Here is a 12,387-nt window from a genome sequence, read left to right as displayed (position 1 = left end):
GTAGTGGTCTTGGTAATATTGATGTGGAACTTAGTGGCTAAGATGCCGAGTTTGGTAATTGGAAAGATGCTCTTTTCTTGGCTAGCTAGGGAGGTGTCTTGGTGGTTCACTTTGTTGTCATTTCTGTTATCCGGGTTATTTTAGGGTTGTAATTCGGATATTGTCTTGTGACTCAAACCCTTCTATCCTTTTATTTTGCCTAGTTCGTTTAGTCGTAGTAACGCGTTTAGTGTTGTCTAGGATTGTTCCAGGGTTGTAACCCTAGTTTAGTTTGCTTGTTTTGTTGTTCGAACTGTTTCACCATCTGTCTAATGCAATTTCCCGTCTTCTGTTATTCTAGTCATTTTTTGTTTAGTTCTCTTCTCCTTTTATAGTTCTTTTCATGCTGGCTCTAGTGACATGATATGCGCGCATAATTCTAGGCCTGGTCTTAAAGGTTAGTTTAATCATGAAGCAATGAAATAATTTTGAAGATGATAGGGACATTTGAGGGAAATAAGTACAGAATCAGACATTTTGAGATCATTTGAAGCCCGAAACATGTGAAACTGGGGCAGATAATTTGGGAAGTTAATAGGACGACAAGAATTCGTTAAAGGAGAGTGCATCCCGGACAAAATTTGATACAACCAATTTTGAGTTCGAGTGCATCTCAATTTACAGGATAAAGCCAAGGGATTTTGCTCCAAACAGACGGAGGGTATCTATCATGAAGACGAATCACCCAATGAGATTTTTGTACTTGACAAGGCACTAAAACAAAAATTGGAAAGAATATCAGTGATATCAATGTCGAAGTTGTAAAAGCAATGTTGTGTGTGCTCTTCCTTTTTTATTTCAAGTTGCATGTGTCGTACTTGGCATTTTTAGGGATTGGGAAGCCCTCTTTTAACTACCCAAATACTTATATCATTCGATACCCTTGTTGAGCATGTACTGATTTCTTTGACCTCCTCTCTTTTGGAATCAAGTTAGAGTCATACAAAAAAAAGTTCATGTTCCCATAGGTTTATTTTAAAAAGTTCATTACAAAAGGAAAATTCAAAAAAAAGAGGAAAAATAGAGATAAAGAAAAACAAGGGGAAAAAGAGAAAAGGAAAAAAAGAAGGAAAAGGAGAAAAAGAAAAGAAAAAGGAAAATAGCAACAAAAAGTAGTCGTGTGAACTATGTTTGACCTGATTCTTGTCACCACAAGATACGTAGGCAGCCTTACTGTTCGGTCATACCCAACAAAATATTTCATAATCCCACGAAATCGAGAGTGGGGCAGTCATTCTTAGTAACTCCATCAAAAGAAAAAAACAAGAATCAAATTCCCTTGTTTTAGAAATTGGGGCAAAGTTTTAGAATGGATTCCAAAAGTTGTAAATAAATTAATCCCGTTGTCTTAGTTATTTTAAGCCTTTATAATATCCTTTCTTTCTAACCCTGTCCAAAAGCCACATTACAGTCCAAAAAAGACCTCTCAGATAATCTTTGAGAGTGCTGAGGTTAGACATGCCAAGAGTATGTGATGTTTTTACCATGGTTAATGCCTGACATCTGCAGAATCAGAGGAAATAAGAAGAAAAGAACAAAATGAGAGAGTCTTATTGTTGAAAACCTTCACAGGCACCATAAGGCGATGGTGAGATGAGAGAAAGAACAAAATGAGAGAGGCTTGATGGTGAAAATCCTTCGGGTACTACAAGTCGAATAAGGATCGTGAATCAGATAGGATAATCGGAGCATGGAAGCCCAATTCGCGGTTTGGGGGTATAACAAGAGTTGAACATCAGACTTGCTTGACAGATTAGGCCACTTAATCCAAAGGTGCATGTCATGGTCATTAGAGTTGGTATCCACATCTGATAAGTTTCTACTTTGTAGTTTTCTTGTTAGGAACCATCTCTTTTCATTGTCCTTTACTCTGTTCCTTTTGTCTTATTTACTTCCTCTTCTTGAGTCTGTTTGGTCAGAACAAGTGAGAAATGACTTCAAAATTTGCCACCAGCTTTCCAATTGCAAAAAAGGTGATCTGGCTAGCACATCAAAGTGGCATAAGTCAGGAAAGAACAGCATGCGCACTAAGTTGGTAACGATCAACGTGCTTTGGGATTCATATGAAATACAAAGGTTCGGTATCTGTCAATTCATGAACAATGCAACAGATCGAGGGTGTTGGGTGAACGGATCAAAGGTACTTTCTGTGATAAGGTTGACAGAGAAAGTGGTTAACCAATAACAAGCAAGGTATTCCAAGTGGAAATCAAAGTTGTCATGGCAAGTGAAGGAGCAATAGACCTCAAGGCCAAGGCCAGTGGCATACGTCAGGAAAGAACAGCAAACGCACTGAGTGGGTGGCAATTGACGTGCTTTGGGATTCATGTGAAACAAAAAGTTTGGTATATGTCAATTCATGAGCACAATGCAACAGATAGAGGGCTTGGGTTTGAACGGATCAAAGATATTTTCTATGATAAAGTTGACAGAGAAAGTGGTTAAACAATAACAAGCAAGGTCTTCCAAGTGGAAATCAAAGTTATCATGGAAAGTGAAGGAGCAATAGACCTCTAGGCCAAGGCCACAAACCAACCACCACATTTATAAACTCACAAGTTTTCTTTGTTTGAAACAGGGACGAAATTATGTCCAAATCAAAGCTTGGAAGCTTGAATGTTTTATCAAGTGTCATGCCCAAATTTTGTTAGCACAAAGGCGGTTTGAGAAGGGGAAAGAAAAATTTGTTCGATTGCAGGAACCCTCCATGAGGAAAGCATGGTTCAGGGGCAAGGAATTTTGTTCGTTCTGCAGAGAACCTCCAGGAAGGGAGCATGGCTCAGGTAAATTCATTCTCGGCTTTTCAGGACCCTCATGGATAATGGGATTTAATCTTAAAAATTCTCAGGACCCTCCTTGATAATGGGTCCTAGTTAAATTTCGAGACTTTCATAGATAACAAGATATGGCGCAAGTTCTACCTTTAGAAAATATAATTTAGCTTTAAAGTTTTCACTCTTAAGATGAGATTTAATTTGAAATTTTCAGGACCCTCCTAGATAATAATATTTAGCTTTTAAATTCTTAGAGCTTTTGGATAACATTATTTGATTAACACTAATAGATGTGCCCAGATACCAAACTGGGGCAGAAAAGTTTCTTTTCTTTTGTCTGTTTTGTTGTAATCAGGCGTTCACCTAGAGAACAAGGGAATACAGCTCAAGTTTTCGGAAATCAGGCGCCCACTTGGAGAACAAAGGGAATACAATTCAAGTTTTGGCAATTAGGCGCCCACCTGGAGAACAAGGGAATACAGTTCAAGTTTTTGGCAATCAGGCGCCCACCTGGAGAACAAGGGAATATAGTTCAAGTTTTTGGCAAACAGGCGCCCACCTGGAGAACAAGGGAATACAATTCAAGTTTTAGCAAGCAGGCGCCCACCTGGAGAACAGGGAAATATAATTCAAGTTTGTGGTAGTCAGTGCCCATATGGAGAACAGGGAATATATTTCAAGTTTTGGCAATCAGACGCCCACTTGGAGAACAAGGGAATACAGTTCGAGTTTTGGCAATAAGGCGCCCACCTAGAGAACCAGGGAATACACTTCGAGTTTTGGCAATCAGGCGCCCACGTGAAGAACAAGGGAATACAGTTTGAATTTTGGCAATCAGGCGCTCACATGGAGAACAAGGGAATACAGTTCAAGTTTTTGGCAATCAGGCGCCACCTGGAGAACAAGGGAATACTGTTCAAGTTTTTGGCAATAAGGCGCCCACCAGGAGAACAAGGGAATACAATTCAAGTTTATGGTAATCAGGCGCCCACCTGGAGAACAAGGGAATATATTTCAAGTTTTGGCAATCAGGCGCCCACCTGGAGAACAAGGGAATCCAGTTCAAGTTTTGGCAATCAGGCACCCACCTGGAGAACAATGGAATACAGTTCAAGTTTTGGCAATTAGGCGCCCACCTCGAGAACAAGGGAATATAGTTCAAGTTTTGACAATCAGGTGCACACCTGGAGAACAAGGGAATACAGTTCAACTTTTGGCAATCAGGCGCCCACCTGGAGAACAAGGGAATACAGTTCGAGTTTTGGCAATAAGGCGCCCACCTGGAGAACAAGGGAATACAGTTCGAGTTTTGGCAATCAGGCGCCCACATGAAGAACAAGGGAATACAGTTTGAGTTTTGGCAATCAAGTGCTCACATGGAGAACAAGGGAATACAGTTCAAGTTTTTGGCAATCAGGTGCCCACCTGGAGAACAAGGGAATATTGTTCAAGTTTTTGGCAATAAGGCGCTCACCTTGAGAACAAGGGAATACAATTCAAGTTTATGGTAATCAGGCGCCCACCTGGAGAACAATGGAATATATTTCAAGTTTTGGCAATTAGGCGCCCACCTGGAGAACAAGGGAATCCAGTTCAAGTTTTGGCAATCAGGCGCCCACCTGGAGAACAAGGGAATACAGTTCAAGTTTTTGTAATTAGGCGCCCACCTCGAGAACAAGGGAATATAGTTCAAGTTTTGACAATCAGGCGCCCACCTGGAGAACAAGGAAATACATTTCAAGTTCTGGCAATCAAGCGCCCACCTAGAGAACAAGGGAATACAGTTCAAGTTTTGGCAATCGGGCGCCCACCTGGAGAACAAGGGAATACAGTTCAAATTTTAGCAATTAGGCGCCCACCTCGAGAACAAGGGAATATAGTTCAAGTTTTGACAATCAGACGCCCACCTGGAGAACCAGGAAATACAGTTCAAGTTCTGGCAATCAAGCGCCCACCTAGAGAACAAGGGAATACAGTTCAAGTTTTGGCAATCGGGCGCCCACCTGGAGAACAAGGGAATACAATTTAAGTTTTGGAAATCAGGCGCCCACCTGCAGAACAAGGGAATACAATTCATGTTTGTGGTAATCAGGCGCCCACATGGAGAACAGGGAATATATTTCAAGTTTTGGCAATCAGGCGCCCACTTGGAGAACAAGGGAATACAGTTCGAATTTTGGCAATAAGGTGCCCACCTGGAGAACAAGGGAATACAATTCGAGTTTTGGCAATCAGGCGCCCACGTGAAGAACAAGGGAATACAGTTTGAATTTTGGCAATCAGGCGCTCACATAGAGAACATGGGAATACAGTTCAAGTTTTTGGCAATCAGGCGCCCACCTGGAGAATAAGGGAATACTGTTCAAGTTTTTTGGCAATAAGGCGTCCACCTGGAGAACAAGGGAATACAATTCAAGTTTATGGTAATCAGGCGCCCACCTGGAGAACAAGGGAATATATTTCAAGTTTTGGCAATCAGGCGCCCACCTGGAGAACAAGGGAATCCAGTTCAAGTTTGGGCAATCAGGCACTCACCTGGAGAACAAGGGAATACAGTTCAAGTTTTGGAAATTAGGCGCCCACCTCGAGACCGAGGGAATATAGTTCAAGTTTTGACAATCAGGCGCCCACCTGGAGAACAAGGAAATACAGTTCAAGTTCTGGAAATCAAGCGCCCACCTAGAGAACAAGGGAATACAATTCAAGTTTTGGCAATCTGGCGCCCACCTGGAGAACAAGGGAATACAATTTAAGTTTTGGAAATCAGGCGCCCACCTGCAAAACAAGGGAATACAATTCAAGTTTTGGTAATCAGGAGCCTACCTAGAGAATAAGGGAATACAGTTCAAGTTTTAGCAACCAAGCGCCCACCTGGAGAACAAAGGAATACAATTCAAGTTTTTGTAATCAGGTGTCCACCTGGAGAACAAGGGAATACAGTTCAAGTTTTTGCATCAGGCGCACACCTGGAGAACAAGGGAATACAGTTCAAGTTTTGGCAATCAGGCGCCCATCTGGAGAACAAGGGAATACAATTCAAGTTTTGGTAATCAGGCGCCCACCTGGAGAACAAGGGAATATAATTCAAGTTTTAGCAATCAGGCGCCCACCTCGAGAATAATGGAATACAATTCAAGTTTTGGCAATCAGGGGCCCACCTGGAGAAAAAGGGAATACAATTCAAGTTTTGGCAATCAGGCGCCCACCTGCAAAACAAGGGAATACAATTCAAGTTTGTGGTAATCAGGCGCCACATAGAGAACAGGGAATATATTTTAAGTTTTGGCAATAAGGTGCCCACTTGGAGAACAAGGGAATACAGTTCGAGTTTTGGCAATCAGGCGCCCACGTGAAGAACAAGGGAATACAGTTTGAATTTTGGCAATCAGGCGCTCACATAGAGAACAAGGGAATACAGTTCATGTTTTTGGCAATCAGGCGCCCACCTGGAGAACAAGGGAATACTGTTCAAGTTTTTGGCAATAAGGCGCCCACCTGGAGAACAAGGAAATACAATTCAAGTTTATGGTAATCAGGCGCCCACATGGAGAACAATGGAATATATTTCAAGTTTTGGCAATCAGACGCCCACCTGGAGAACAAGGGAATCCAGTTCAAGTTTTGGCAATCAGGCGCCCACCTGGAGAACAAGGGAATATAGTTCAAATTTTGGAAATTAGGCGCCCACCTCGAGAACAAGGGAATATAGTTCAAGTTTTGACAATCAGGCGCCCACCTGGAGAACCAAGAAATACAGTTCAAGTTCTGGCAATCAAGCGCCCACCTATAGAACAAGGGAATACAGTTCAAGTTTTGGCAATCGGGCACCCACCTGGAGAACAAGGGAATACAATTTATGTTTTGGAAATTAGGCGCCCACCTGCAGAACAAGGGAATACAATTCAAGTTTGTGGTAATCAGGCGCCCACATGGAGAACAGTGAATATATTTCAAGTTTTGGCAATCAGGCGCCCACTTGGAGAACAAGGGAATACAGTTCGAGTTTTGGCAATAAGGTGCCCACTTGGAGAACAAGGGAATACAGTTCGAGTTTTGGCAATCAGGCGCCCACGTGAAGAACAAGGGAATACAGTTTGAATTTTGGCAATCAGGCGCTCACATAGAGAACAAGGGAATACAGTTCATGTTTTTGGCAATCAGTCGCCCACCTGGAGAACAAGGGAATACTGTTCAAGTTTTTGGCAATAAGGCGCCCACCTGGAGAACAAGGGAATACAATTCAAGTTTATGGTAATCAGGCGCCCACCTGGAGAACAAGGGAATATATTTCAAGTTTTGGCAATCAGGTGCCCACCTGGAGAACAAGGGAATCCAGTTCAAGTTTGGGCAATCAGGCGCCTACCTGGAGAACAAGGGAATACAATTCAAGTTTTGGCAGTTAGGCGCCCACCTCAAGAACAAGGGAATATAGTTCAAGTTTTGACAATCAGGCGCACACCTGGAGAACAAGGGATACAGTTCGAGTTTTGGCAATAAGGCGCCCACCTGGAGAACAAAGGAATACAGTTCAAGTTTTTGGCAATCAGGCGCCCACCTGGAGAACAAGGGAATACAATTCAAGTTTATGGTAATCAGGCGCCCACCTGGAGAACAAGGGAATATATTTCAAGTTTTGGCAATCAAGCTCCCACCTGGAGAACAAGGGAATCCAGTTCAATTTTTGGCAATCAGGCGCATTTTCTGGAGAAAAACTCCCTATACCGCTTCCGGTAGGTAGAAAAAGGAGATGTGATAGGCTTCATCTTGCAATTCTGGATGTAGAAGACATCAGGTGCATTTTCTGTGTTGAACCTGAACTGGTCCATGAAATCTGACTCCATGCTTACCTAATTGGACCATTTCTTGGGATTCTGGCTGATATACCAAGACAATGCATCCCCAGTATGGTTCCTCATGAAGAGCTTTATCCGAATCTTTTCATCTTTTTCCACCCCGACCAGCTTATCACAGTAAGTCCTTAGGTGAACACTGGGATCACCTGTACCATCGAACATTTCGAACTTGGGAGGTTTGTACCCCTTTGGCAATTCCACATCAGGATGTATGCACAGATCTTCATAGTTTAAACCTTCTATTCCCCTATCTCCTTCGACACCTTGAACCCAGGTTGTTAACTTCTTGAGTTCTTCAGCCATGTTCTTAATGAGCAGGTCCTTTTCGGAGGTTCCGTTGCTGGGTAGAATGTGGTATAGTTTCCACGTATATGGGGTTGCTCTGATGGGTGTCAGGAACCTGGGTATAGTGATGGTCATTGGTGGAGTTTTGTGGATCTGGAAGGAGTGGTGGTATATTTTGGGGAGTGTGGTAAGTGGTGGTTGGTAGGTATGGAATTGATTGATGCTATTGTGGTGGAGTAGGTATCGGCAATGGATTGATATTTTGTGGTGGAGTTGCGTATTGATTTGGTATGGTAGGAGTTTGCGGTTGTTGGTTTTATATGTTTTGAGGAGGTGTTGGGTTCTTTGCGTTCTGTTGGTTGATATCAGAGACATTGAGGGTGAGTGACAAGTTTGCCAAATTGCGGACCTACTCAAGTTCTCCTTGTAGTTCTAGTATCTTTTGTTCGAGTCTCAAAATCAGGTCATTCGAGGTCGGAGTACTACGACCATCGGAAGTTTCTGCGTTCTCAATTTTTTCCTTTCAGATTCCACTTAAGTCGTCCATCTTTGATTTCCCTCTGCGTTTTATGTTCCTTAGAGGAGGAGGAGGAGGTGGAGGGCCTTTAGATCTGGTATGATATGCTGACGAGGCCAGTATAGATGAACCAACCTATGGGGATGGGAATAATAATAATAAATAAATAAAAATAAAAAGGTAACAAGTTAATGGGGATTCTGAAATATTTGCAGTATTAAACACATAGTGCTAGATATAAACTTGTATCCTAATTTGGGAGCCTCGTTGTGCCTGAGGTAGGCCTAGCGACAAATAAATTTGAAGAACATAAGATGCCAATAAATGCTTCATTTCATAATATAAAATAGACGAATCCAAAACGACGCTAACATAATGAAAAAAGATAAGTCACTACTGGCACTTGGCCTTATTACATTTAAGGAAAACAAGTAAATCTAATCTATTTGGTCCCAAAAGGACCTTCCCTAGATTCGATCTTACGGACTCCATCAAACAGATCTCCCAGCTCGCGCAGTCCAAGCAGTAAGTTGGCTCGGGCCAGATGTCCTCCCTCGGCTCCTTCAGCATTCTGACAGTTTTCGATCCTTATTATGACTTTGCCCTCCAGCTCCACTATTCCTTGCTCCAGGTATTCCAGCTTCCTATTGGAAATGACTACCGTATCTTTCCATTCCTCGATCAACCTCATGTTCCTATCATGTATCTCCCGATGCTCATTCTCATAGTCGTGGACTCTCTTGCGCAGCATGCTGTATTTGACTTGGGCTTTAGCTTCCTCGTCTATGATTCTGTTCCCTTGACCAGTCCCCGGTATCATCACTCCTTTCAAATTGTCCTCCAACCAAGCAGGGTAGAGAGGCTCGCACCCTACGTGATATCTATCTGGCTCAACTGTGCTTTTCTCCACAATGATTTTGCAGTGCCACAAGTGCTGAGCTTGGCACTTGTATGGTATGTCATCGTCTTGGAAATCTTCCCTGAAATGACTCATCTTGACAACCCTTGGTACAACCTGCTTTCTGACTGCTTGCCTCATAACTCGTATAAGAACATATGGATATATCCATCTCAACCCGATCAACACCAATTGCGGAGCATCCCTGGACCTGATAACGAACTCGTCCGTTGGAAACTATTCAACCATCCACTGCACCTATTCCTCGGTCAGATTGTCGAAGAACTCTACCCATTTACTGGCAGTTTCCAGCTAAGCAAATCTATCTGTAATGTAGGTCATCTGCTTAGGGTGATGGAAAGCGATGTGGTTGTTCCAAGCCCTTCGCGGAAATTCTTGGCGATAGCGACCCTTTTGGAGATGCTCCAACAACCATAATTGTAGCAGCAAGTTGCAACCCTCGAAATGTTGGATCCCTCTTTGACAGCGCTCTAGGGCCCTATAGATATCAGCTATGATCATGGGGACTATGGTATACGTTCGCCCATTAATCCCCTCCATCAGAGTTTTGGCGACCATGGCCAACCTGGTGTGGATTCTGCCCTTTTTCATTGGGAACACTACCATCCCCAGAAAGTACACGATGAACACGAACACTCCGCAGTGGATGTGGCCCAGTGAAGTGAGGGCGATCTCATCATGATAAGTGCGGAAGGACTTGTTTTGGCCATACCTCTCGTAGAGATATTCGAAAGGTATGTAGGAGTCCTTCAGGCACACTAAGTCGACATTTTTTTTCGGTCCCATCATTTTCAAAAATACCCTGCCTGTATGGTTTTCTGGTACCAAAAGCCCAGGACTGTCCCAAGTGAACCCGGCAGGTCCTCCTATTTCCTCTAGGAGCGGTGTCATTTCTATGTCGCCAAATCAGAAAACGGCTCTTTCACTATCCCAGAATAGGGTGGCAGCCTCGATCAGTTTCTTGTTTGGTTCAATATCTAGAAGGAAAGGCAAATTACCCAGGTACTTTTTCACATGCTTCTTGTCACTTGAGGAAAGATCTTCCCACCAATTTAGCAACAATTGATGGATATTGCTAACCATACCGAATCTGGAGACTTCATGCCTCATATTCTGCAAAACAAAAGGGTTAGACCTTACCCCCACCAGACTCGACTATTTATACACTTATGATCAACATATCGATATTTAGTTCTCCAAATTAATGCACAGAATGTGGTTGTGTTCGTTGGGATTATGGAAAACCCGATGGACTTGGGATAAGGCTTATCTTAAAGGATCATTATGTGGAAAACATAACTGATCTGGGTAGGTTTGACCATAATGCATGCACAATTTAAACAGAGTAAGGTTTCTATGGGGTTTTAGATTGGTACCCTCAAGCGGACAACTTGAGGTAGAAGGAACGGAACCGTCGATTGCACCGCTGATCGATTGGATTTACCGCAAATAAGTCTTTTCGAATTTAAGGATAATAAATAGGAAGAGTGCAACCACTCATTAAAGCGTTGCTATAGGATTTGAGACGCATGAGTGGAATATGATGTGGAGCATAATTTATGCAACAGTTAATAACATGTAGGCAAGTATTTTCACGTAGGAAAATAAATACAACATTTAAATAATTGAAAAGACAGTTATAAGAAAAGGAAAACAAAGAGACAAGTCAGTTTTGAGGGATAAAGAATCATAAATGCTTAAGAGAAACAAACATTTAAATTCAAATAAGGGAGGAGAGTACGGGATAATCATGCTTGGACTAATTTGTAAAAACAAGTTCGTTATGGTAAGAGCCTAAAAAATATCCTTAGCAGAGTCGCCATGCTGTCGCACACCCTTTTTTCCCTCCTCGCGGAGAGAGGTCTGGGTTTCAACATTCCATGGGGTAAAATGACTCATTTCCTTTTGGGAATTGGGTATTTGAAGAGTCGCCACCTAACGGATTATGGTGTGTTAGGAAACCTAGAGTGATTAACTCTTCGGTTGGTTTCCATTACCAAAGATTAGGATAAGGGCTCGAGATAACCTCGAGGAGAAGGTGTTAGGAACCCATCTTGGTCCACAATTGTGGGTCCCGAGCGAACTTATATTTACAAATTAGTCCATACAAATCAAATAAGTACAGCACGTTTGAACAAGTCAAGTAGTGAAATAAAGGTTGAACAAATTATAAAGAAAAGTTTTAAACAAGGAGAAGGTTTGGGGTAAAGAGGGATCCTAGGTTGTTTATCCTGTAGGATCACCACACACAATATCCGGTAAACACTCCTCAATGGGGGGCTATACATGACATTAACGCGTAGTCATCATGTCCCATGTCTACCTTTCCCATCCCCTTATTGGTCATGCAAAGCTAGTGTTTGGTCACTAATTCCTATTGAGTGCTACTACTCGTCCCTTCTTAATAGTCCCGGAGGAAGTTAGGACTTCTACCTATAGGCAGTTCTAGATATACTCCTAAGGTTTTAAAGGAAAAACTCTAAGGCGACAGTCAAAGAAAAAGCATTTAGTACTTTCACATAAATGGAGCAATTAAAGGCTCACAGTTTCCTCCGCAAATAAGCATACATGCAGCGCGACTCAACCACAAGTAAGATATTTAGTAATTAAAGTCCTAAAGCAGGATTTCTAAGTGATTATGCAGAAATAAACTACTTTCAGATACAGAAGTCGCAACCTATTAGTTGCCTAGGATCTCTTTAAAAAACCTATTAGAATTCAGAGACGTTGAGTGACAGAAACAACTTCAGAGAAATGTAAGTTTTGAAAATGCCCTAAGGCTTGCCTATGTGAAGAACTGATATTTATGTTAGTATAGAAACAAACAAGTTTTCGAAATAAACCTTTCAATACCTATAGGCAGGATATCTAATGGGATTAAAGCAATTATGAAAGGACCAGTTTTAGAGAAATGTTGACACTTATTAAAACTGGTAAAAACAAACTAGGTGAAAGGAAATCGACTTATTAGACCAATTAGATTATCAGACATAATTGCGA

This window comes from Nicotiana sylvestris, chromosome 4 (assembly GCF_000393655.2).
Source record: "Nicotiana sylvestris chromosome 4, ASM39365v2, whole genome shotgun sequence".
NCBI lineage: Eukaryota > Viridiplantae > Streptophyta > Magnoliopsida > Solanales > Solanaceae > Nicotiana > Nicotiana sylvestris.
Note: the sequence above shows the minus strand (reverse complement) of the source record.